Here is a 22,538-nt window from a genome sequence, read left to right as displayed (position 1 = left end):
TCCATGAGGTGACAGTATAAGGCGCACCTGCCATGGATACTCACCGATATCTAGCACCCCCGTTGTGGGAGGTTAGGGTCTCACCGAAATCAAGCACCCCATTGGTTGTTAGAAGCAAGGGGACTACCAAAATCAAGCATTCCATAGGAACACATAACCATTACATCTACGTCGTGGCTCATGGATCAAGCTAAACGTAGTTTCTAACCATACATTGAAACGGCTAACCATATTGCACCGTATAATCAAATTTGCAACGGTAAAGTAAATACCGCACATAAATATGAACCGTTAGAACACAAATGTTTACATCTCCATCGTAAATAAAATGTAGAACCAAATGCGTCGTTTCTCAATTGAAAAAAAACAGGCACACTTGATATTTGTCGATTACAGTGCCATCTACTACGAACGGGAAACAATGGTTTGAGTTAACCGTACGTAGTTCTTGGCATAGAATCCAAATGTCTACTAAAAACTGTGAATTCCCATTTGAAAATACAAAGTTGACACCGTCCATGCAGGATGGGTGCTAAATAGGTCGGCAGTTGTAGCCCAGACAGTTGTTCTCTTTACTACTATTAACTAATCACCTAGAACATTTTTTTCGTGCCGCGAGTCGTTGCCGACCGGAGTGGCCATGCGGTTCTAGGCGCTACAGTCTGGAGCCGGGCGACCGCTGCGGTCGCAGGTTCGAATCCCGCCTCGGGCATGGATGTGTGTGATGTCCTTAGGTTAGTTAGATTTAATTCTAGTTCTAAGTTCTAGGCGACTGATGACCTCAGAAGTTAAGTCGCATAGTGCTCACAGCCATTTGAACCATTTTTTTTTGATGAGTCGTTTTCTAGATATTTAGTTCTCTCAAGTTAATATATACACTTCGAAATATACACTTTTGTTTTTGTTCTTCGTTCTACGTTTTTTCCTGTTTTCGTAGTTCTTATTTCGGCATTGAAACTCTTCAAAAATGGTTCAAATGGCTCATCAGTCCCCTAGAACTTAAAACTACTTAAGCCTGACTAACCTAAGCACATCACACACATCCATGCCCGTGTTAGGATTCGAACCTGCGACCGTAGCGGTCGCGCGGTTCCAGACTGAAGCGCCTAGAACCGCTCGGCCACACGGGCCGGCTGAAACTCTTCCAGACATTGTATCTTGTTTCGAAACATGTCCCGTTCTAACATAAGGGCTCCCGGCGTTTTGGACCTCTCAAGGTCTTTCCAAGCTTCTTTAATCCACATTCTGGCGGTCTTCTTCTTCCAGAAGTAATCAAAGATTTGTTTCGATAGTCTATTATTGTCCATTCTGAGCAAGAGTCCACGAGAAATATCAACCGGCTTTTCCTCACGGGCTCCGAGCTCTCCAGATTTTGGTAGACTTCTTTGTTGCTTCGAAGTTTCCAGCCGGCTCCAGTCTGGATTGCATCCACGATCTTTTATTGGACCCTTCTCTCCACAATCTCCCTCTTCTCTCCACCATCTCCAACTTCTCTCGTTTGTAGTTCACCGCGAGGCATTCAGTGGCGTACAGGCATTTTGTTTTGACCGCAGTATTAGTTTAGCATTCCAGGAGATGCACTTTTTGTTGTAAAATCTTTTAGTCGGCCATATTTTCTCTCCATTTTTGAGATCCAACCGTCTGTCGCATCTTTGTCTAGTCCATTTTCTTGTAGGCCTCACGAAAGTACCCGTAATCTGTTCTATCCCTTTTATTTTTCCAAGAAATTTCGGTCTATTATATTGGTCGTTCATCTTGATTTGGTCATTTCTATCGAGATCGTCAGCCCCTTTCTGCTGGCGACCATTTTAAGTGATCTTGAAATTCCTTCCAAACTTGTATTCAAAAAGAAATATTTCGTAGAGACTATAAAGGACATCCCCCCTCTATGTTAGAAAAGAGAAACAACTTGAAAAACTCTTGGACAAGGAATCCAAATCTTAGCCGTACAAGAGACCCTGGAAGAACAGGTTACCCAAAGGTGTTTCCTTTTATTTTTCGCTTTTATATGACTGTGATTAAAAACATTTAACTTGTAGCACCCTCTTTCATATTCCTGACGAAGGGATAGTCTCGAAAGTCAGTCGAATAAAAAATAATCACTACGCATCCTAAAGTGAAAGCTAAAGAAGTTGTTTATTAACAACATCCAGTCTCACAACATCACAGCCTCGTGTCGCGTCCAATTATTTCATTCGTCGTGTCGACAGAATAGCGAATAGCTCTCTGGCAACACAGCAGATGTCTCTAATTCAGTTGCTCGTAACAGTATATAAAAAAGGAGACGCGGCAGCGTGCACGTGTACCATTTGTGTAGTCTTTTGTTTTACTACTGCGCCCTCGGGTGGCCGCTTGCTCTAAGCCGATTGTCGTCGCCCGCAGCGGTGATGCGACGCAGCCGTTTCTTATGTCTTTGGGGTGGCGGGAGCGGCAGAAAGCAGACAGCTGGTTGTCATTTGCGAGACGATAGCCGTGTATCCTTCCCCTAGCCTCCCGTCAAACCACAGTGCCGAGTTCCCCTACCCCCGTTAATGATGATGGCGGCGCGGGCAGTTTGCTACGTCTTACGGCAGTGGGATTGATCGTCCTTAAGAGGGGAGAGGGGAGGGGTGGGGGTGGGAAGGTGAGGGTGAGGCAGTAAACTGGAAGCAACAGAAGGAGGCGCTGTTGCCTGTAAGGCGAGGTAGCGCGGGCTGCGGGAGCGCAGGAAGCATCTGTGGACGAGGATTGTGCACAGGGAAACTCGTTATTGTATTTTGCAGGGGACTAAGTTCCACTGCACAGTGCTCTTTGCAGCTGTGAGTGCATTATGCCGGAGCCAAGTGAACTCCAAGGTGAGAAAATTTTTCGTGTTCCGTGAACAGGGTAACCAAAGAGTTTGGTGTTAAACACCCACCGTGTTAAAGATTTATATCGCATAGAGGGAAAACGGGAAAACATCATCCGGGTAGCAGAATTGTTTGGCGTCTCAAGAGCCACCGTACTGGAGATTTATATCACATACAGGTAAAACCTGAAAACATCATCCGCTAATTCACAACGCCGATGATGGTGTGTGTGTGTAGGGTGGTCGTGACAGACGGGGGTCGAAGAAGGTTGTGGGGAAAAATAAGAGGACGACGGCTGCGAAAGTCACTGCAGAACTGAATGTCTCACTCGTGAACCCTGTCAGCATCAAAACAACGAGAAGGGAACTCCATAACCTCGGAATAACGGCGCGAGCTGGAATTTCAAGACCGCACATCAGTGATGCAAATGCCCGTGAAGGAAAACGTTCTGTCGAAGTTATAAAACCTACGCTGTGGAGTAATGAAAGAAAGTTATTTGGTCGGATGTCTTGTTTCACACTGTTTCCAACTTCTGGTCGTGTTTACGTCCCAAACGTGAAAAATCGTGGTATTCCATAGGTCCATTGCTTACTTTGGAAGGTCGCATTAATGCCAAGGATCACGTGACCATTTTGGTTGACCAGGTCCATCCCATGGTACACTTTTTGTCCCAAAAAGCATACGGCATGCTCCAAGACGACAGGACATCTGTTTAAACACCTCGCCTCGTCCAGGACTGGTTTTGTGATCACCAGGATGAATTGTCGCTTCTCTCTTGGCCATTATATCGACCAGATCTCAATATTATACAGTCTTTGTGGTCTACCTTGGAAAGACGGGTGCGTAATCGCTGTCTACCTACGTTATCGTTTCCTGAACTTGCCACTATTCTGCTGGAAGAATGGTATAAGATACCCGCTAAAACGGTACAGGACCTACATTTACACATTCCGGCCATGCCCTTTCACAGATCCTGAAGTGATTTCGAGAAATCACGGAAAACCTAAATCAGGATGGGCGGACGCGGGTTTGAACCGTCGTCCTCCAGAATACGGGTCCAGTGTGCTAACCACTGCACTACCTCGCTCGGTCTGCAGATAGGCATCCCAATTACCAATTTCACAATGCGGGCTGCTTTTGCTCCTTCCCGGACACACCGTGTCAACGACGATTACCATGTCACAAAACAAGCCCACATCGAGCACCTGTAGTGTGAGCTACAAACGTAGAGAGAAGCTCTGTCCATTGACGTGTTCTGTTTCCAACATGTTTTGTAGATTTTGCTCAGTCGTCTTCTGAAACGCTAGCAGTACTTATAAATAATCCTGTATGTGCCGCCCCCATCCCACGCCGCATCCCCATGGAAAACGGAATGGCGGGAAACATTCTTTTCATATTTTTACTTCTGACTAATATATTAACCTACCTATAAATTATGTGTCCTTTTCTAAGTCATATCTGGAAGCTAGAGAGATCTGGAGGGATTGAATAAGAGTCTCTGACCGTTCTTTCCACCAATCTGTCGTCTTCTAGAGTTGTGTTCCCAGAACAGAAGACAGTTCGTCGGTCGTGGGATCTTCTTCGGCGCTGGCTGCTACGCTGTCAAACCGGACTTGTCATTGTGCTTTTTGCTGGATTCTACTTTCCCAGGTTAGTCTCTGTATCTACGGAGGGTAAGATCTGTAGTACTGACAATGATAGTAGGCGACACTTCTCATTAATGTAACCTATTTGGTTATTATTCAAATATTCACACATTTACACTGTCTTCTACAACACTCGACATAGCTTTCTTAACTGAATGGTAACTTTTCCATACAACTTCCGAAATATTATACACATGTTCGGCTCTTGGCTGTAAACACTATGGCACTTCACATCTGAGGTCATCAGTCCCCTAGACTTAGAACTACTTAAACCTAACTAATCTAAGGACATCACACACATCCATGCCCGAGGCAGGATTCGAACCTGCGACCGTAGCAGCCGCGTGGTTCCGAACTGAAGCGCCTAGAACCGATCGGTCACAGCGGCCGGCTGTCCGGCTCTCCGGTATGCACTAGCCAGAGTGAGTATTACATATTCACAACTAAGTTACGCCCGATGTAGAGTATAACAGTCTGGCTCTGAAGAACACCCGAAACAGAGTGACTATTACATATTCAGATCTAAGTAACGCACGTTACTGAAATACGTGTCCGGCCCTCCAGAATGCCCGAAACAGAGTGACTAGCGCGGCCAAAGTGCTTCGTCTCCCAGGCGCACCAAAGCGACCCGAAGGTGTCCGAAGCACTTCGGTTGCAATATACACTCCTGGAAATGGAAAAAAGAACACATTGACACCGGTGTGTCAGACCCACCATACTTGCTCCGGACACTGCGAGAGGGCTGTACAAGCAATGATCACACGCACGGCGCAGCAGACACACCAAGAACCGCGGTGTTGGCCGTCGAATGGCGCTAGCTGCGCAGCATTTGTGCACCGCCGCCGTCAGTGTCAGCCAGTTTGCCGTGGCATACGGAGCTCCATCACAGTCTTTAACACTGGTAGCATGCCGCGACAGCGTGGACGTGAACCGTATGTGCAGTTGACGGACTTTGAGCGAGGGCGTATAGTGGGCATGCGGGAGGCCGGGTGGACGTACCGCCGAATTGCTCAACACGTGGGGCGTGAGGTCTCCACAGTACATCGATGTTGTCGCCAGTGGTCGGCGGAAGGTGCACGTGCCCGTCGACCTGGGACCGGATCGCAGCGACGCACGGATGCACGCCAAGACCGTAGGATCCTACGCAGTGCCGTACGGGACCGCACCGCCACTTCCCAGCAAATTAGGGACACTGTTGCTCCTGGGGTATCGGCGAGGACCATTCGCAACCGTCTCCATGAAGCTGGGCTACGGTCCCGCACACCGTTAGGCCGTTTTCCGCTCACGCCCCAACATCGTGCAGCCCGCCTCCATGGGTGTCGCGACAGGCGTGAATGGAGGGACGAATGGAGACGTGTCGTCTTCAGCGATGAGAGTCGCTTCTGCCTTGGTGCCAATGATGGTCGTATGCGTGTTTGGCGCCGTGCAGGTGAGCGCCACAATCAGGACTGCATACGACCGAGGCACACAGGGCCAACACCCGGCATCATGGTGTGGGGAGCGATCTCCTACACTGGCCGTACACCACTGGTGATCGTCGAGGGGACACTGAATAGTGCACGGTACATCCAAACCGTCATCGAACCCATCGTTCTACCATTCCTAGACCGGCAAGGGAACTTGCTGTTCCAACAGGACAATGCACGTCCGCATGTATCCCGTGCCACCCAACGTGCTCTAGAAGGTCTAAGTCAACTACCCTGGCCAGCAAGATCTCCGGATCTGTCCCCCATTGAGCATGTTTGGGACTGGATGAAGCGTCGTCTCACGCGGTCTGCATGTCCAGCACGAACGCTGGTCCAACTGAGGCGCCAGGTGGAAATGGCATGGCAAGCCGTTCCACAGGACTACATCCAGCATCTCTACGATCGTCTCCATGGGAGAATAGCAGCCTGCATTGCTGCGAAAGGTGGATATACACTGTACTAGTGCCGACATTGTGCATGCTCTGTTGCCTGTGTCTATGTGCCTGTGGTTCTGTCAGTGTGATCATGTGATGTATCTGACCCCAGGAATGTGTCAATAAAGTTTCCCCTTCCTGGGACAATGAATTCACGGTGTTCTTATTTCAATTTCCAGGAGTGTATATATAAAACAAAGATGCTGTGACTTACCAAACGAGAAAGCGCTGGTAGATAGACACAATAAAAAACACACAAATATCAAGCTTTCGCAACCCAAGGTTGCTTCATCAGGAAAGAGGGAAGGAGAGGGAAAGACGAAAGGATGTGGGTTTTAAGGGAGGGGGTAAGGAGTCATTACAGTCCCGGGAGCGGAAAGACTTACCTTAGGGGGAAAAAAGGACAGGTATACAGTCTAACACACACACATATCTGTATCCCAGGACTGGAATGACTTCTTACCCTCTCCCTTAAAACCCACATCTTTTCGTCTTTCCCTCTCCTTCCCTGTATCAATTCATGACCTCCATCTTAACAAATTTCCTTTTTCTGGCGGACACACGTCCAGGTCGCCGGTTATAGCAACCTCTCAAAACTCTGGCATCTCTCTCTCCACATCCACCGCTGCTGGCGGCTCACCTCCAACTGCGCAACGCTACGCACTGTTCACATCCAACTGACCAACACTACAATAGCGAATATTCCAACAATGCCAACCAGCCACAGACTGCACACAGCACAGTCAGTGATTTTCACACAGAGCGCTACGTGGCGTTACCAACATAAAAACCTAAACAGCCTACTTACAGGTCCAGAAAGAGAACGGCTGTGTACGGCGGAGTTGAACGTAGGTCTTAGAGGGAGCGTTAACTTGTGCCTCGTGTAAGAGTGCGGTGGCCCGATTAAACTCGTGGGGCCGTGTGCGTGTGTGTGTATGTGCGAGGAAGGATAGGGGCCACGCACGTGTAGTCTACAGGTGTTCGCGCCGCGAGCACACGCGCACGTTCGCAAACAGGCAGTCGTATTGATCCCGGCCGCCGCTAAATGTTTCACTGTACCGGAGCGCGGAGAGCCAGCCTGTCACTCGTGCACGAATCGGACGCTGCTCATTACGCACCGCGGCGCGCAGGATTCCCGTGCTCTTCACTGCCTGCTCCTACGCCTCACAGTCATCACTGACGTAATCGGAGCTGAGAAGCGAATCAGCACTGTACATTGACTTCTAATGCGTTGGCTGTCCGGACGAAATATTACCTGCTCCCTTCAAAGAGCACCCAGGTCATTTTGGAGCGCTGTGTATTATGCAGACCTGCTACCAGGCTGTCTTCATCCAGCGCTGACGTCATTGTAATGAAGTGGTGTACACCTGTACGTGCCAGCAGCTCGTATGGAATCAGTGCAATTGAGATGGGGTGACATGGAGACGTGACAGAATGGCAGAAAGGAACAGTCGCCTCCAGAATGAATTTTCGCTATGCAGCGGAATGTAGTCTGATTTGAAAGTTTCTGGTGGATGGAAATTGGGTGTTAGGCCGGGACTCTACGCTGTGACCTCTGCTTATCGAGACCAAATGTTCTGCCGCCCGAGCTTTACAAGCACGATTCGCATCTGGCGTTGACTGCTTTACTTCCACCAGTATCTCAGCTACCTTCCAAACTTCCCACAGTTCTACCGTAGTACTACTGGAAGGCACGGTTTAGCCACATCCTAGGGAGTTGTTACCGTAATGAATTTCACTCTGTAGTGAAGTCCTCGCTAATTTGAAACTTCCAAATGGATTGAAACTCTTTGCCAGAGCAGGACTCCAACCAGGTATCTGGTCCAGACTCGAGTCTGGCACACAGTTTTCATCCACCTGGAAATTCCAGCAGCTGTCGTGTTTGAACATTCACGTGACCACGCCGTCAGGGAGTCTGGTACCACTCTGAAGCCGGCCGGTGTGGCCGTGCAGTTCTAGGCGCTTCAGTCTGGAGCCGCGTGACTGCTACGGTCGCAGGTTCGACTTCTGCCTCGGGCATGGGTGTAGTTAGGTTTAAGTAGCTCCAAGTTCTAGGGGACTGATGACCACAGATGTTAAGTCCCACAGTGCTCAGAGCCACTTGAACCATTTTGAACTACTCTGAAGGGTGCAGTGGAGAGTGCTGAGATGACCCAGTCAAACGCTGTTGACAACAAACAACGTCGTTATTAGTAAAGCTACATATTGCTTTGTGGCTCAGTGAGACAAACACTCATGTCCTCGTTGACCCTGGCCTGGGACAGCTGGCAGTGGAAAAAACGTTTTGTCAATGCAGTAAGTGATTGATTATTTCGTAAAAAATTTTTTTGTTTATTTATAGATGCAATCACATTGTTGTGACACAGTCATAAACGGTTTCGGCCATGCAATGATAATCTTCAGATTCTAAAACAGTACAAAAGAAAATTTATGTTAAAACCTAAAAACAATTGCAATATTTAACCAGGCTTATTAATAATCTAACTTAATTTATGCGAAGTACATATAGTTCATACCTTAACGGGGATAGGACGTCAAACGGGTCGACTTGGAGCAGGAGAGGCACCACAGGACATTTTATTTTCTACTGTCTACACTTTTACAAATAAATTCATAAAACTTTATCAGCATGACCAGGAAGGATTCAGGATTCATGCTCATAGCAGTGGAGGTGCAAAAACATAGCAAAATAAATTTTTTTTAGATATGAAATATCATCATTTTTTCACTTACTGTTGGCTGCATTTGTTGCTATAGGTACATTTTTCTTCACAAGTAAGAGAGATTCTTTGATGAATTTTGCACAGCATGCAAACCATACTTACAGGTGTATGAAACTCTAGAATTTTCCAAATCTATTAAAACCGGTGGTAAAAATTGAGATAATTAACTACAAAATTTGATTTTTTTCTAAACATAAAGCTTAAAACGTAATAGTTCATTCCTTTTTTCATAAATTAAATAGATTCTAGAGTTTCAGACACCTGTAAGTATGGTTTGTATGCTGTGCAAAATTCATCGAATAGTCTCTCTTACTTATGAAGAAAAGTGTACCTATAGCAACAAATGCAGCCAATAGTAAGTGAAAAAATGATGAAATTTCACATGTAAAAAAAATTGTTTGGTTATGTTTTTGAACTTCCGCTGCTACGAGTGTGAATCCTGAATCCTTCCTGGTCATGCTGACAAAGTTCTGTGAATTTACTTGTAAAAGTATAGACAGTGGAAATTAAAATGTCCTGTGTTGCCTCTCCTGCTATAAGTCGGCCCGTTTGACGTCCTACCCCACTTAAGGCGGCATACACTGAACACAGGTTCATGCGTTGTCAAACTAGCTATAAAATGTAAAACACCGGTCTTATATAAGGTGAACAAAGTAAAAAAAAATTATATCTATATAAGACCGGTGTTTTACGTTTTAGAGCTAATTTGACAACGCACAAACCTGTGTTCAGTGTATGCCGCCTTAAGGTATGAACTACATGTACTTCGCGTAAATTCAATTAGATTATTAATAACTTATTTTTATGTTTTAATAAAAATTTTCGTTTGTACTGTTTTAGAATCTGAAGATGGTCATTGTATGGCCGAAACCGGTTGTGACTGTGTCATAAGAATGCGATTGCGTCTATAAGTAAACAAAAAAATTGTTTACAGCTGGCAGTCTACTGGACAGTGGCCATGACATCAGCGGTGCACTGCTTCTCTAGCGATGGCGACAGCCCCTCTAAAGGTCCGTCTCTAGCCAACGGCCGTTCACCGCGGTGGGACGTAGGGACTGCCCCTCTCGGGATTCGACTCGCCGTCCTCCGGGCAGGACTCAGACGGTAGCTGGCACTGTGGCACCAAGTGCAATTTAGAACTTCGTGCTGGCGGTAGCAGAAGATGGCGGCAGGCTGGCGGCGGCGCTGGGTCGCTAAGTACCACCAGGAGCTTAGCTCTGAGGGCGGCAGATGCAGCCCGGATTCGAATTCACCCCTGCGGCTGGCGATGCTCCGTCATCCAGCGGTTCGGTTTGGCCCCGGCGTCTTGGTGATACTGCAGAATTCGGGGGCAATCGTAGAAGACCTATGTTTGCAAGTGGGGATATTGGGCCGCCAAATAATTGTTAAAATTCGTGGTGAAACCTCCAGCTGTCATTTGTTTTGCAGAATTCGCTACTACACTACTGGCCATTAAAATTGCTACACCAAGAAGAAATGCAGATGATAATCGGGTATTCATTGAACAAATATATTATACTAGAACTGACATGTGACTAAATTTTCAAGCAATTTGTGTGCATAGATCCTGAGACATCAGAACTCAGAACAACCACCTCTGGCCGTAATAACGGCCTTGACACGCCTGGGCATTGAGTCAAACAGAGCTTGGATCGCGTGTACAGGTACAGCTGTCCATGCAGCTTCAACACGATACCACAGTTCATCAAGAGTAATGACTGGCGTATTGTGACGAGCCAGTTGCTCGGCCACCATTGACCAGACGTTTTCAATTGGTGAGAGATCTGGCGAATGTGCTGGCCAGGGCAGCAGTCGAACATTTTCTGTATCCAGAAAGGCCCGTACAGGACCTGCAACAAGCGGTCGTGCATTATCCTGCTGAAATGTAGGGTTTCTCAGGGATCGAATTAAGGGTAGAGCCACGGGTCGCAACACATCTGAAATGTAACGTCCACTGTTCAAAGTACCGTCAGTGCGAACAAGAGGTGACCGAGTCGTTCACCCCATACCATCACGCCGGGTGATACGCCAGTATGGCGATGGCGAATACACGCTTCCAATGTGCGTTCACCGCGGTGTCGCCAAACACGGATGCGACCATCATGATGCTGTAAACAGAACCTGGATTCATCCGAAAAGATTACGTTTTGCCATTCGTGCACCCAGATTCGTCGTTGAGTACACCATCGCAGGCGCTCCTGACTGTGATGCAGTGTCATGGGTAACCACAGCCATGGTCTCCGAGCTGATAGTCCATGCTGCTGCAAACGTCGTCGAACTGTTCTTGAAGATGGTTGTTGTCTTGCAAACGTCCCCATCTGTTGACTCAGGGATCGAGACGTGGCTGCTCGACCCGTTACAGCCATGCGGATAAGATGTCTGTCATCTCGACTGCTAGTGATACGAGCCCGTTGGGATCCAGCACGGCGTTCCGTATTACCCTCCTGAACCCACCGATTCCATATTCTGCTAACAGTCATTGGATCTCGATCAATGCGAGCAGCAATGTCGCGATACGATAAACCGCAATCGCGATAGGCTATAATCCAACCTTTATCAAAGTCGGAAACGTGATGGTACGCATTTCTCCTCCTTACACGAGGCATCACAACAACGTTTCACCAGGCAACGCCGGTCAACTGCTATTTGTGTATGAGAAATCGGTTGGAAACTTTTCTCATGTGAGCACGTTGTAGGTATCGCCACCGGCGCCAATCTTGTGTGATTGCTCTGAAAAGCTAATCATTTGCATATCACATCATCTTCCTCCTATCGGTTAAATGTCGCGTCTGTAACACGTCATCTTCGTGGTGTAGCAAATGTTAATGGCCAGTAGTGTAATTTCGGTCAGTGACCCTTATCAAGCTTAGCTGGCATAAACGGCAGAAGTAATTAGCTCTTTTATCTCCACCATAGTACGTAAATTTTTTTTCACGACAATAACTGTCGATATGGACTTGCTTCCTGACGGAAATGCACTCGCAGTTGTTATACTCAGAAATTTTTTTAGTATTTTCGTTGTCTTAAAAGAGCAAAATACTTTTGTTCAAATTATGGTATAATTTTCCCGTCGTTTGTGTCAGCTAAGGTAAATAATGGTCACTGACCGAAACTAGTAGCGAATTGTGCTAAATAAACGACAGCTGAAGGTTTCACCATGAACTTTAACACGTAGCAGACGAATAGATGGCGAACTGATGAGGAATCTCGTCTGCCTCGAAACACAGAAGGCTCGGCTACATGTGGGCGGCCTGGGTTCGATCCTCGGCTAATGTACCTTTTAAACAAAGCTACATGTTCAACGAGCATTTCCGTGGAGTGTAAAATACGTAAAGATGGAAAAAATATCGGTAGCGCTCGATCCTGGTAATCTCTGGTTCGAGTACCGTTTTGGTACTTATTTTTCCCGTTCCTTTTTAATGTCATGTACGTATTAAATTTATCAAATATATGCTAATTAACACAACTCTGTCATTTTAACCCAATTACGGGGTTTATTTTTCGCATAACTTAAGATGTGCAGGTCAAAAAATACTCAGTCCTTTTCTGTTTCCTGTAGGTGTATTTATAAACATTTGTGTATTGAAATAAAAAATGAAGTTATAATTTAACTAGTTTAATGTCTTTATTATTCAAAGTGCATAAGAGAATACTACAATAATATAATAATCGAATATGATATTTATGTGTCTCAATGTAGACAAGTGTAATGTGCTGCGAATACATAGAAAGAAAGATCCTTTATCATTTAGCTACAATATAGCAGATCAGCAACTGGAAGCAGTTAATTCCGTGAATTATCTGGGAGTAGGCATTAGGAGTAATTTAAAATGGAATGATCATATAAAGTTGATTGTCGGTAAAGCGAATGCCAGACTGAGATTCATTGGAAGAATCCTAAGGAAATGCAATCCGAAAACAAAGGAAGTAAGTTACAGTACACTTGCTCGCCCACTGTTTGAATATTGCTCACCACTATGGGATCCGTACCAGATAGGGTTGATAGAAGAGATAGAATAGATCCAACGGAGAGCAGCGCGCTTCGTTACAGGATCATTTAGTAATCGCGATAGCGTTACGGAGATGATAGATAAACTCCAGTGGAAGACTCTGCAGGAGAGACGATAAGTAGCTCGGTACGGGCTTTTCTTGCAGTTTCGAGAACATACCTTCAACGAGGAGTCAAGCAGTATATTGCTCCCTCCTCCGTATATCTCGCGAAGAAACCGTGAGGATAAAGTCAGAGAGATTAGAGCCCACACAGAGGCATACCGACAATCCTTCTTTCCACGAACAATACGAGACTGGAATAGAAGGGAGAACCGATAGAGGTACTCAAGGTACCCTCCGCCACACACCGTCAGGTGGCTTGCAGAGTATGGATGTAGATGTAGATGTGTGTGTTGATTTTTACTACACTATGCCTGACTTTTACTAACATTATTACACGCGCATGTAAGATGTTTCTTGCAAATGATTCTTTTACACTTAACACGTTTCGCTGAACTTTTGTTATCAGTTTTTCCACATATGATAACTGCCAATCTTCTTAGCCCTAGGATCAAAAAATTGTTCAAATGGCTCTGAGCACTATGGGTCTTAACTTCTAAGGTCATCAGTCCTCTAGAACTTAGAACTAATTAAACCTAACTAACCTAAGGACATCACACACATCCTTGCCCGAGACAGGATTCGAACCTGCGACCGTAGCGGTCGTGCGGTTCCAGACTGTAGCGCCTAGAACGGCTCGGCCACCCCGGCCGGCCCCTAAGATCATTTTCTTCCGATGTGGATGGTGCACATTCAAACGACGTTCTCCTATCTACATCTTCTCTTACAGCAGTTCCTCTTGGAAAATGTTCTAATCATTTCAAATGCCCATCAATTAGTTTGTCGCCAAGATTTTCTAGGAATAGTCTTCTTCGCTCTAGGTTGTTTGCTTTTCGTTGTGGGTAAATTGGCTTGTATTGCATAAAAGAGTTATATGCAGATATGTAAATGATATTTGAGTAAATAACACTACGTTATCTGTTTGCCTTTGTTTTTACGGTATAATTCACCAACATTTTGTCCAATGTTTCCACAGCTTCTTCCGTAGCTTTGTAGTCTAAATTAATTTTAGATTCTCTCTTGGTGCTATCACTGGTTTTTGCACCGTAATGCAGAGTGCTTTTCACAATAATACATTTTTTTTATTTATATCACAAGCGTTGCGTCCTTTGTGAAAGCAAATGTTGGTGATGTATAATTAGGGATCCCCATGATCTGCATTGGTTTCGTGGGATGGAAGGCTTTCGCACAGTTTGAATCACTGTGATATTTCTCTTCATCAGCATTTGTCTTAATTCATGTTGTTGTTGTTGTTGTGGTCTTCAGTCCTGAGACTGGTTTGATGCATAAGAGGTGAAAAAGTTGTCGCAGGTAATGATACGCCCTTTCAAGCCATAAGAGAAGTCGGTTACAGCCCTTAGACCTTGGTTCTTTTCAGGGCCACTACCTGCTCGTTTCTCAGTATATGGCTGAATATTACAAACATAACTTGTTACATTGTCACAAAGTGCCCAAAACATGATGCCACACTTTGCCGATTTTCTGGGCATATACTGGCGGAAGCGATAGTTTCCCCTGAATGCGTCATACTGTTCGCCTACTGCAACAAACATATTGGGATTGTATAATTTAGGTAACATCTTTACCGGTTTCTCCCACAAATCCCGTACAGGTGCAAACTTATCTTGTTCACGTCTCTTTTTTTTTCATTTTTATGTACACTACTCTTCACTGAAAATGGTTGCAGAACACACTCATTTGTTTAAAACTACACCTGAGCTGTAACTCGAACCTGAGCCTGCCACATGGCAGGCGAACACAGAGACAAGTGGCCCATAAAAAACAAGGTCTTACTTGTCTTACTTTAGGGTATTAAAGACGTTCGGAAAACTTTCAAAGTCGATTTTCTCGTGAGTTTTCTATAGTTGCATCGAATGGCTTTCGGAGATTTTACGGGCCATAAATACAGGGTGTTCGAGAATTTTCTTTGCAGACTTCTATGACTTGTAGAGGGGAATGAGTTCATAACATTTAGAATAGGAACCAATGTTTGGAAATGTCATCCAACGACGCTACAGAACGTCAAAGTTATAGGTGCCGGCGCCTGTAAATGTACGTCCCTGTACAGGAACCGAACGGCTCGCAGATTATAAGCGAAGACCGTTCTGATACATCTGACATTGGAATACGTGTAACGCTGCTGCTGGTGTTAAGCCTGTAGGGACGGCAGCTTTCAGATGTGGTAGTATCGACCAAAACAAGAAAAATTGTCAAGTAAATATGCACTCCAAACTTCATACGTTAAAAGCTGTGACCACGTGTTCGATAGAGGAGATATGTTTCGCTCTATCGAAGATCAACAAGTGCTCACAGCTCGTCTGGTATGCATTTTAGAGCCCAAGTTTACCAGACTTTTTTTTCTTGTCTTGGTTCAAACTACCATCTCTGAATGTTGAACACCCTACATTCTTAGCAACAACAGCACCGGTACACGTTCCACTGTCAGAGGTACCAGAACTGTTTTTCCATATAACTTTCGACTCATTGGTTTCCGAATCAGGGACCCTTCCCTCAGATTGACACATTTATCCGTCTCCATCATCCTTGAAAGCTTGTAACATCTTCACGGAATCACCATGTACGTACATACATTTACAGGCGCCAGTATACTTTCGACGCTCTGTTGGTCGTTGGATGACTTTCCAGACATGGATTCTTATTCGAAACATTATGTACTCACTTCCCTCTACAAGTCTCGGAAGTTTGTAAGAGGACTTTCCGAACACTCTGTATAAAAAATTACAAAAATCCTATCGCAGCGTGGTCTCCTTGTCAAGAAGGCTGGGAACCGCTGATCTATCAACTTGAAGCTCTTTAGGACCTACATTTTTTCTTATTCAGCTTAGTGAGTCCAGGTACCCTGACGACTGGACAGGATTAGATTCAGTATATCCTAACTGACATGTTGTTCTGAACGGTTCCTATTCATCAGAAGTTATCGTAGGTCTAATTATAGCACTTCCGGAAATACCTCAAGCAAGTCTTGAAAGTGCTTCACTGTACAATATATGTTTAAGGGGGCTAGGACATCAAACGGGCCGACTTCGAGAAGGAGAGGCACCACAGGACATTTTAATTTGCACTGTCTATGCTTTTACAAACACATTCATAAAACGTTGTCAGCATGACCAGGAAGGATTCAGGATTCACACTCATAGCAGTGGAAGTTCAAAAACACGAAAACATAATATTTTTTAAATGTGAAATTTCATGATTTTTTCACTTACTGTTGGCTTCATTTGTTGCTATAGGTACACTTTTCTTCATAACTTACAAACCATACTTACAGGTGTATGAAACTCTAGAATTTATTTAATCTATGGAAAAATGAATGGGTTGTTACGTTTTAAACTTCGTGTTTAGAGAAAACTCGAATTTTATAGCTAATTATCTCAATTTTTACCACAGTTTTTAACAGATTTGGGAAATTCTACAGTTTAATACACCTTTAAGTATAGTTTCTATACTGTGCAAAATTCATCGAAGAATCTCTCTTACCTATGAAGAAAAGTGTACCTACAGCAACAAATGAAGCCAATACCAAGTGAAAAAATGATGAAATTTCACATGTAAACAAAATTCGTTTTTTTATGTTTTTGAACTTCCTCTGCTATAAGTGTGAATTCTGAATCCTTCCTGGTGATGCTGACAAGGTTTCATGAATTTATTTGTAAAAGTATAGACAGTGCAAATTAAAATGTCCTGTGGTGCCTCTCCTGCTCCAAGTCGGCCCGTTTGACGTTCTACCCCCCTTAAATGATCTACTGTATAAAGTCGGAAGCTGTTCGCGGACGATGCTGTGTTGTACGTAGGGTGCAACGCCAGAAGAGTGCAGGGAATTGCAGGAAAACCTGCAGTGGATCGACGACTGCTGCATAGAGTGGCGATTGGCCACGGACATAAATAATAGCGCAAAGTAGGCGCAGAGACGCATTACTTGTCACCACGAAAGAACCGACGTGACCCCGAAAGAGGGGAACGTGCAGTGCAGTGCAGGCGGGCTCCGCGACGCCAGTAAATCGCAGCTGGCGCCAGTCGGCGCGCCAGCTACAGGTTGCAATTGATTACCGGCCACAGCCGTCAGCGACCGCCGCCCTCTGGCGCGCTTTATTAAAAATTCCTGTGCTGGCGACAGTGCTCGCCTTGGCCCGCACTGTGATCCTCCGCCGTCCTAGCGACCCGCTCCGATCCCATCCGACCCGATCCGGCCGTCATTAGCCGCTCGGGGCTTCTTTCCATATTATTGGTAATCGCTGCAGAGAGCAATCCCCCGGTGCGCCCGTTTTATTGGATATCGATCGGACATGTTAATGAAGATATTTCTCTCCTTCTCCTCCTCTTCCTATACCTGCTCTGGACAGTCTTTCTCTGTCCTCTTTCTTTTCTTCCGTCTGCGCCCGTTCTCATTCTGCCCCAACAGAGCAGCGATATGGATAGCACTGTGCAGCAGTTCCGCTATTGGAAAATTCCGTCGCATTTGGAGTTCGACTTGCTCCGAGCGAAAGTAAAACAACCTTCCACGCAAGCTGCGCTAAATAGGACCGGAAAAAATGCCATAGAATATCGGTGGCTGTCATTGCAAACGCCACATAGGACATGCTGTTAGTGTATCTTCCAGTAACAGTGATTTCTTGTTAGGGCTCATTTCCAGCCTGGCACTCAGCATTACGCCAGATGCAAAATGTTGTTGTAACCCTCCGGACGTTTCACTGCAGTGTACACAGTGCTAGTTCGTTGCTAAAGGGTACTCTGCTCGTTTCATTTCCTCTTAGCTCTTCAACCACCAGAATGACTGACAGCAATTCGCTATGCTTTTCCGTCACCGGCATTCCGGTATGTGTGGCATCTTGCCCACTAGTCGCCTTGTAGGGTGTCTAAAGGATACTGCTTTCTCGAATAACTATACAACAATTCAAGCAAATCAAGTTAATGGTTTTTATTTTAATAAAGTAGACAATACTTAACTTTGGGTTGCAATCAATTGACGACATGCAAATGATCAATGTCCTCCTCTATATACAGTGTCCATACAAGCAGTTAATGCGAGGGTTGGAACTTTAATAGTGGCAACTATTTATTTACAGCTCGTAGAAAATAGATACGTGTTTCAAAGCTTTACTGACCTTCAGAGTAGTCACCAGCATTGTGTATAACCCGTTGCCAGCGATGTGGAAGTCATAGGATACTCTCAGCAGTGCAAGTTGTATTGACTGTTGGAGCAGCACGGTCTATTGCCCGACGAATTTGTAGCAGTTCTGAAGCGAGTGCCGTGAAGCGTTTCCTTCAGTTTATAAATCGAGTTGAACTTACGAGAGCTTAAGTTAGGGGAGTGCAGTAGGTGGTATAGCACTTAGCAGCCCCATCAGTCAAACAGATCAGTAACAGCTTGCACTGTACGTGCTTGAGCATTGTCCTGCAAAATGATTGTCAGGTCCTCCGGAAAGTGTCATCACTTCTGTCTCTGAGCTGTTCATTTTTCGAACAGAACCTACGACCAGCACGACAAGCACTATGGGACTTAACATCTGAGGTCATCAGTCCCCTAGAACTTAGAACTAATTAAACCTAACTAACCTAAGGACATCACACACATCCATGCCCGAGACAGGATTCGAACCTGCGATCGTAGCAACAGCGCGGTTCCGGATCGAAGCGCCTAGAACCGCTCGGTCAAAGCGGCTGGAGTTTAATTATAACCAACCTGTATATTACCCTATAGCTAACACCTATTTTCTTTACGAATTTCGAATATCTTGCAGTAATTTACATTGTCGAGCGCTTTTTCTAGGTCGACAAAGGCCACGAAAGCTGTTCTTACTTTTGATAACAGTGTAAACTGAACAGACCGGTTGTGAAGCTGTGTGAGTACAAGTGAAAGGCGATGCTGCGTCTTGGGCGCGGCTGAGCGACGCTGCTCGGACGCTGCTGAGGCCCGGCCCTTGTGTGGGCCGCAGAGTGTTTGCCCTGGCCGGCAGAGGGCGCAGACAAACACGGGCCGGCTAAGTCGCTGGCAGTATCTTACGGCTTCCGGGCCGGGCCGCGCCGGCTAACTGGCCGCCAGCGCCGCCAACTTGTGTCTGCGCAAACTCGCGCGTCCGGTGCTGCGACAGCTGGGGTGTCGTCGGGCCCTGGAGCTTGGCACGCCTGTGGTCACCCCTCGGCTGCTTATGCAGTGTTGATACCTTTACCCGCTTATACTCCCAGAGACAAACAATGTGGTGAACTGTAGAATAAGGGCAAGTAAACAATAACGAAAATGAACAAGTGGAGGATAATGGGGTAAGATGGTGGACGGAAGGAGAAGCAACCTCTCTGGCCATATCTAAAAATGCTTCAAATGGCTCTGACAAGGGAACCTCCCCATCGCACCCCCCTCATATTTAGTTATAAGTTGGCACAGTGGATAGGCCTTGAAAAACTGACCACAGATCAATTGAGAAAACAGGAAGAAGTTGTGTGGAACTGTGAAAAAATAAGCAAAATATACAAACTGAGTAGTCAATGGGTCACATAAGCACCATAATGGACTATGTGAGATTAGGAGCGCCGTGGTCCCGTGGTAGCGTGAGCAGCTGGAGAACGAGAGGTCCTTGGTTCAAGTTTTCCCTCGAGTGAAAATTTTACTTCCTTTATTTTTGTATAGTTATTGTCTGTCCGTTCGTTCATTGACATCTCTGTTCACTGTAATAAGTTTAGTGTCTGTGTTTGGCGACCGCATCGCAAAACCGTGCGATTAGTAGACGAAAGGACGTGCCTCTCCAATGGGAACAGAAAACATTTGTCGCAAGGTCATAGGTCAACCGATTCCTCCACAGGAAAACACATCTGATATATTCTATACGACACTGGTGACGGCATGTGCGTCACATGACAGGAATATTTTGTCGACCCACCTAACTTGTACACTTGGCGAATGGGTAAAAAGATTCTTCTACCTGCCCGATTTAGGTTTTCTTGTGGATGTGATAATCACTCCAAAAAAAGTGATGAAAACATAAGAGTTCGTCACATAAACTGAAAATAAAAAATTAAACTTTTCACTGGATGGAAGATCTGAACCTAGGACCTTTCGTTCCGCAGCTGCTCGCGTTACCACGAGACCACGGCGCTCCTGCGTTCCTATCGTCCTTAATGTTGCCTATCTTCCCTTGAACTACTCAGTTTGTATATTTTGCTTATTTTTTCACAGTTCCACACAACTTCTTCCTGTTTTCTCAATTGATGTGTGTTCAGTTTTTCAAGGCCTATCCACTGTGCCAACTTATAACTAAATCTGAGGGGGGTGCGATGGGGAGGTTCCCTTGTGAGCATTATGGGACTTAACATCTGAGGTCGTCAGTCCCCTAGACTAGAACTGACCTCGGAACGTCCACTGGACGTATTGTATCGGGGCAAACGACCTACAGGAGGCTTTGGCAGAGTGGCCTTTATTGTCGGAGACTTCCTGTGTGTCTACCCCTGCTGTGTCTTCACAGAAGGGAACGTCTAGAGTGGAGTCGTCAGTGGGCGACCCGCACGGTGGAAGAATGGGCTAATGTTCTTTGCACAGATGAGTCCCAATTTGGTCTGGAGAGTGATTCTCGGTGGATTCGCATCTGGAGGGAACTTGGAACACGATTTTTAATCCAAAACATGGTGGTAAAAGACAGATATCGAGGAGGATCCCTAATGGTGTGGGCAAGGATTACTTTTTACCACTCTAACAGCTCTTCGTGAAATTGTATGTTCAAACCGGAAAAGTTTAACTACTGACAGATATCGTGACGAGATCTTGAGACCTCATGTGCGGTTGTTGCGAGACGCTGTAGGCCCAGGCTTCGTACTGATGGACGATATTGCTCGACCTCATGAAGCACGGGTTGCTGATGTTTTCTTGAAAATGGAAAATATTGTACCTATGGCGTGGCCTGCTCGCTCTCCCGATTTGAATCCCACGCCCGGGTTCCCGGGTTCGATTCCCGGCGGGGTCAGGGATTTTCTCTGCCTCGTGATGGCTGGGTGTTGTGTGCTGTCCTTAGGTTAGTCAGGTTTAAGTAGTTCTAAGTTCTAGGGGACTGATGACCATAGATGTTAAGTCCCATAGTGCTCAGAGCCATTTGAGCATCACGTCAGCATCCACCAACCACTCTCCAATACTTTCAAGTAGAGCTGCAAGAAGAATGGACGTTATTGCCTCAACATGAGACTGACGTGTCATTGACAGCATGTCACGACGTAGTCGGACGTGTATTTGCTGCCAGAGGTGGTCACACCCTATACTGAGGCACATTAACTCGCTGTCGGAATGTGTGCGCAAATCTATTAAATTGGAAAAAACGATAATTTTTGCCTATCGTTATTCATGTAGCATTTGTTTACGTCCTGTATTCATAACACTACTATACTATCACCCATTTATACTGTTTTGTGGCAAAATAAACGTAACCTTGCAAAATTTCTGTTTTTTGCTTTAATTTTGGGCATCAATGTATTGTTTGGAGGCCGAACAAACTAACTTTTAGTGTCTGGAACAACATGGATTTCGCAAGCGCCGGCCGTGTGACAGATTTCTCTGTTCGTTCACTGGACCCAGAACGCTGTAGATACCGGCTGCATGTTGATGCCCCGACTTTCAAATCGTGTTCAACATCACTTAGTAGCTACCAAACTGGTACTTCCACAGTATAGGAACCGACCGGTTGCAATGAAGATTCTGAAGATATGGCCAAACCTACATTCTGCACAAGGAGAAAAGTGACTGTTATACATTTCTTTTTCTTTTAGACTCAATCAAGGCAAATAATTACGATCATTTTATCCCTTGTAGATTCTCACAATGTACAATGTCTTGCCGATATCACTGAGCGAGGTGGCGCAGTGGTTAGCACACTAGAGTAGCATTCGGGAGGACGACGGTTCAGTCCCGCGTCCGGCCACCTTGATTTAGGTTTTTCGAGATTTCCCTAAATCGCTTCAGGCAAATTCCAGGATGGTTCTTTTGAAATGGCACGGCCGACTTCTTTCCCCATGCTTCCCTAATCCGATGAGACCGATGACTTCGCAGTTTGGTCTTCTCCCCCAAATCAGCCCTCCAACTCTTGCCGATATCGGTAATGGTTTGTGATATATCCTTTCCTTCGCTTGTACCACATGAGACGTTCACCAGGTATACCAATTAAGCAGTTTTATTTGCAGCACATTTGGGATGAACGCTTTAATTAACTTCTGAAGAACAAACATAAAATCTTTCTTGAATTAGTATATACTCAAATACTCCGAGTTCCAAAAGGTAACAATCACAGGTTGAAAGTCTATAGGATGAATTTTTTAACACTGGTACTACGTCCAGCAG

The sequence above is a fragment of the Schistocerca serialis genome, chromosome 1 (genome assembly GCF_023864345.2).
Source record: "Schistocerca serialis cubense isolate TAMUIC-IGC-003099 chromosome 1, iqSchSeri2.2, whole genome shotgun sequence".
Lineage (NCBI taxonomy): Eukaryota > Metazoa > Arthropoda > Insecta > Orthoptera > Acrididae > Schistocerca > Schistocerca serialis.
This window is presented reverse-complemented; position numbering follows the sequence as displayed.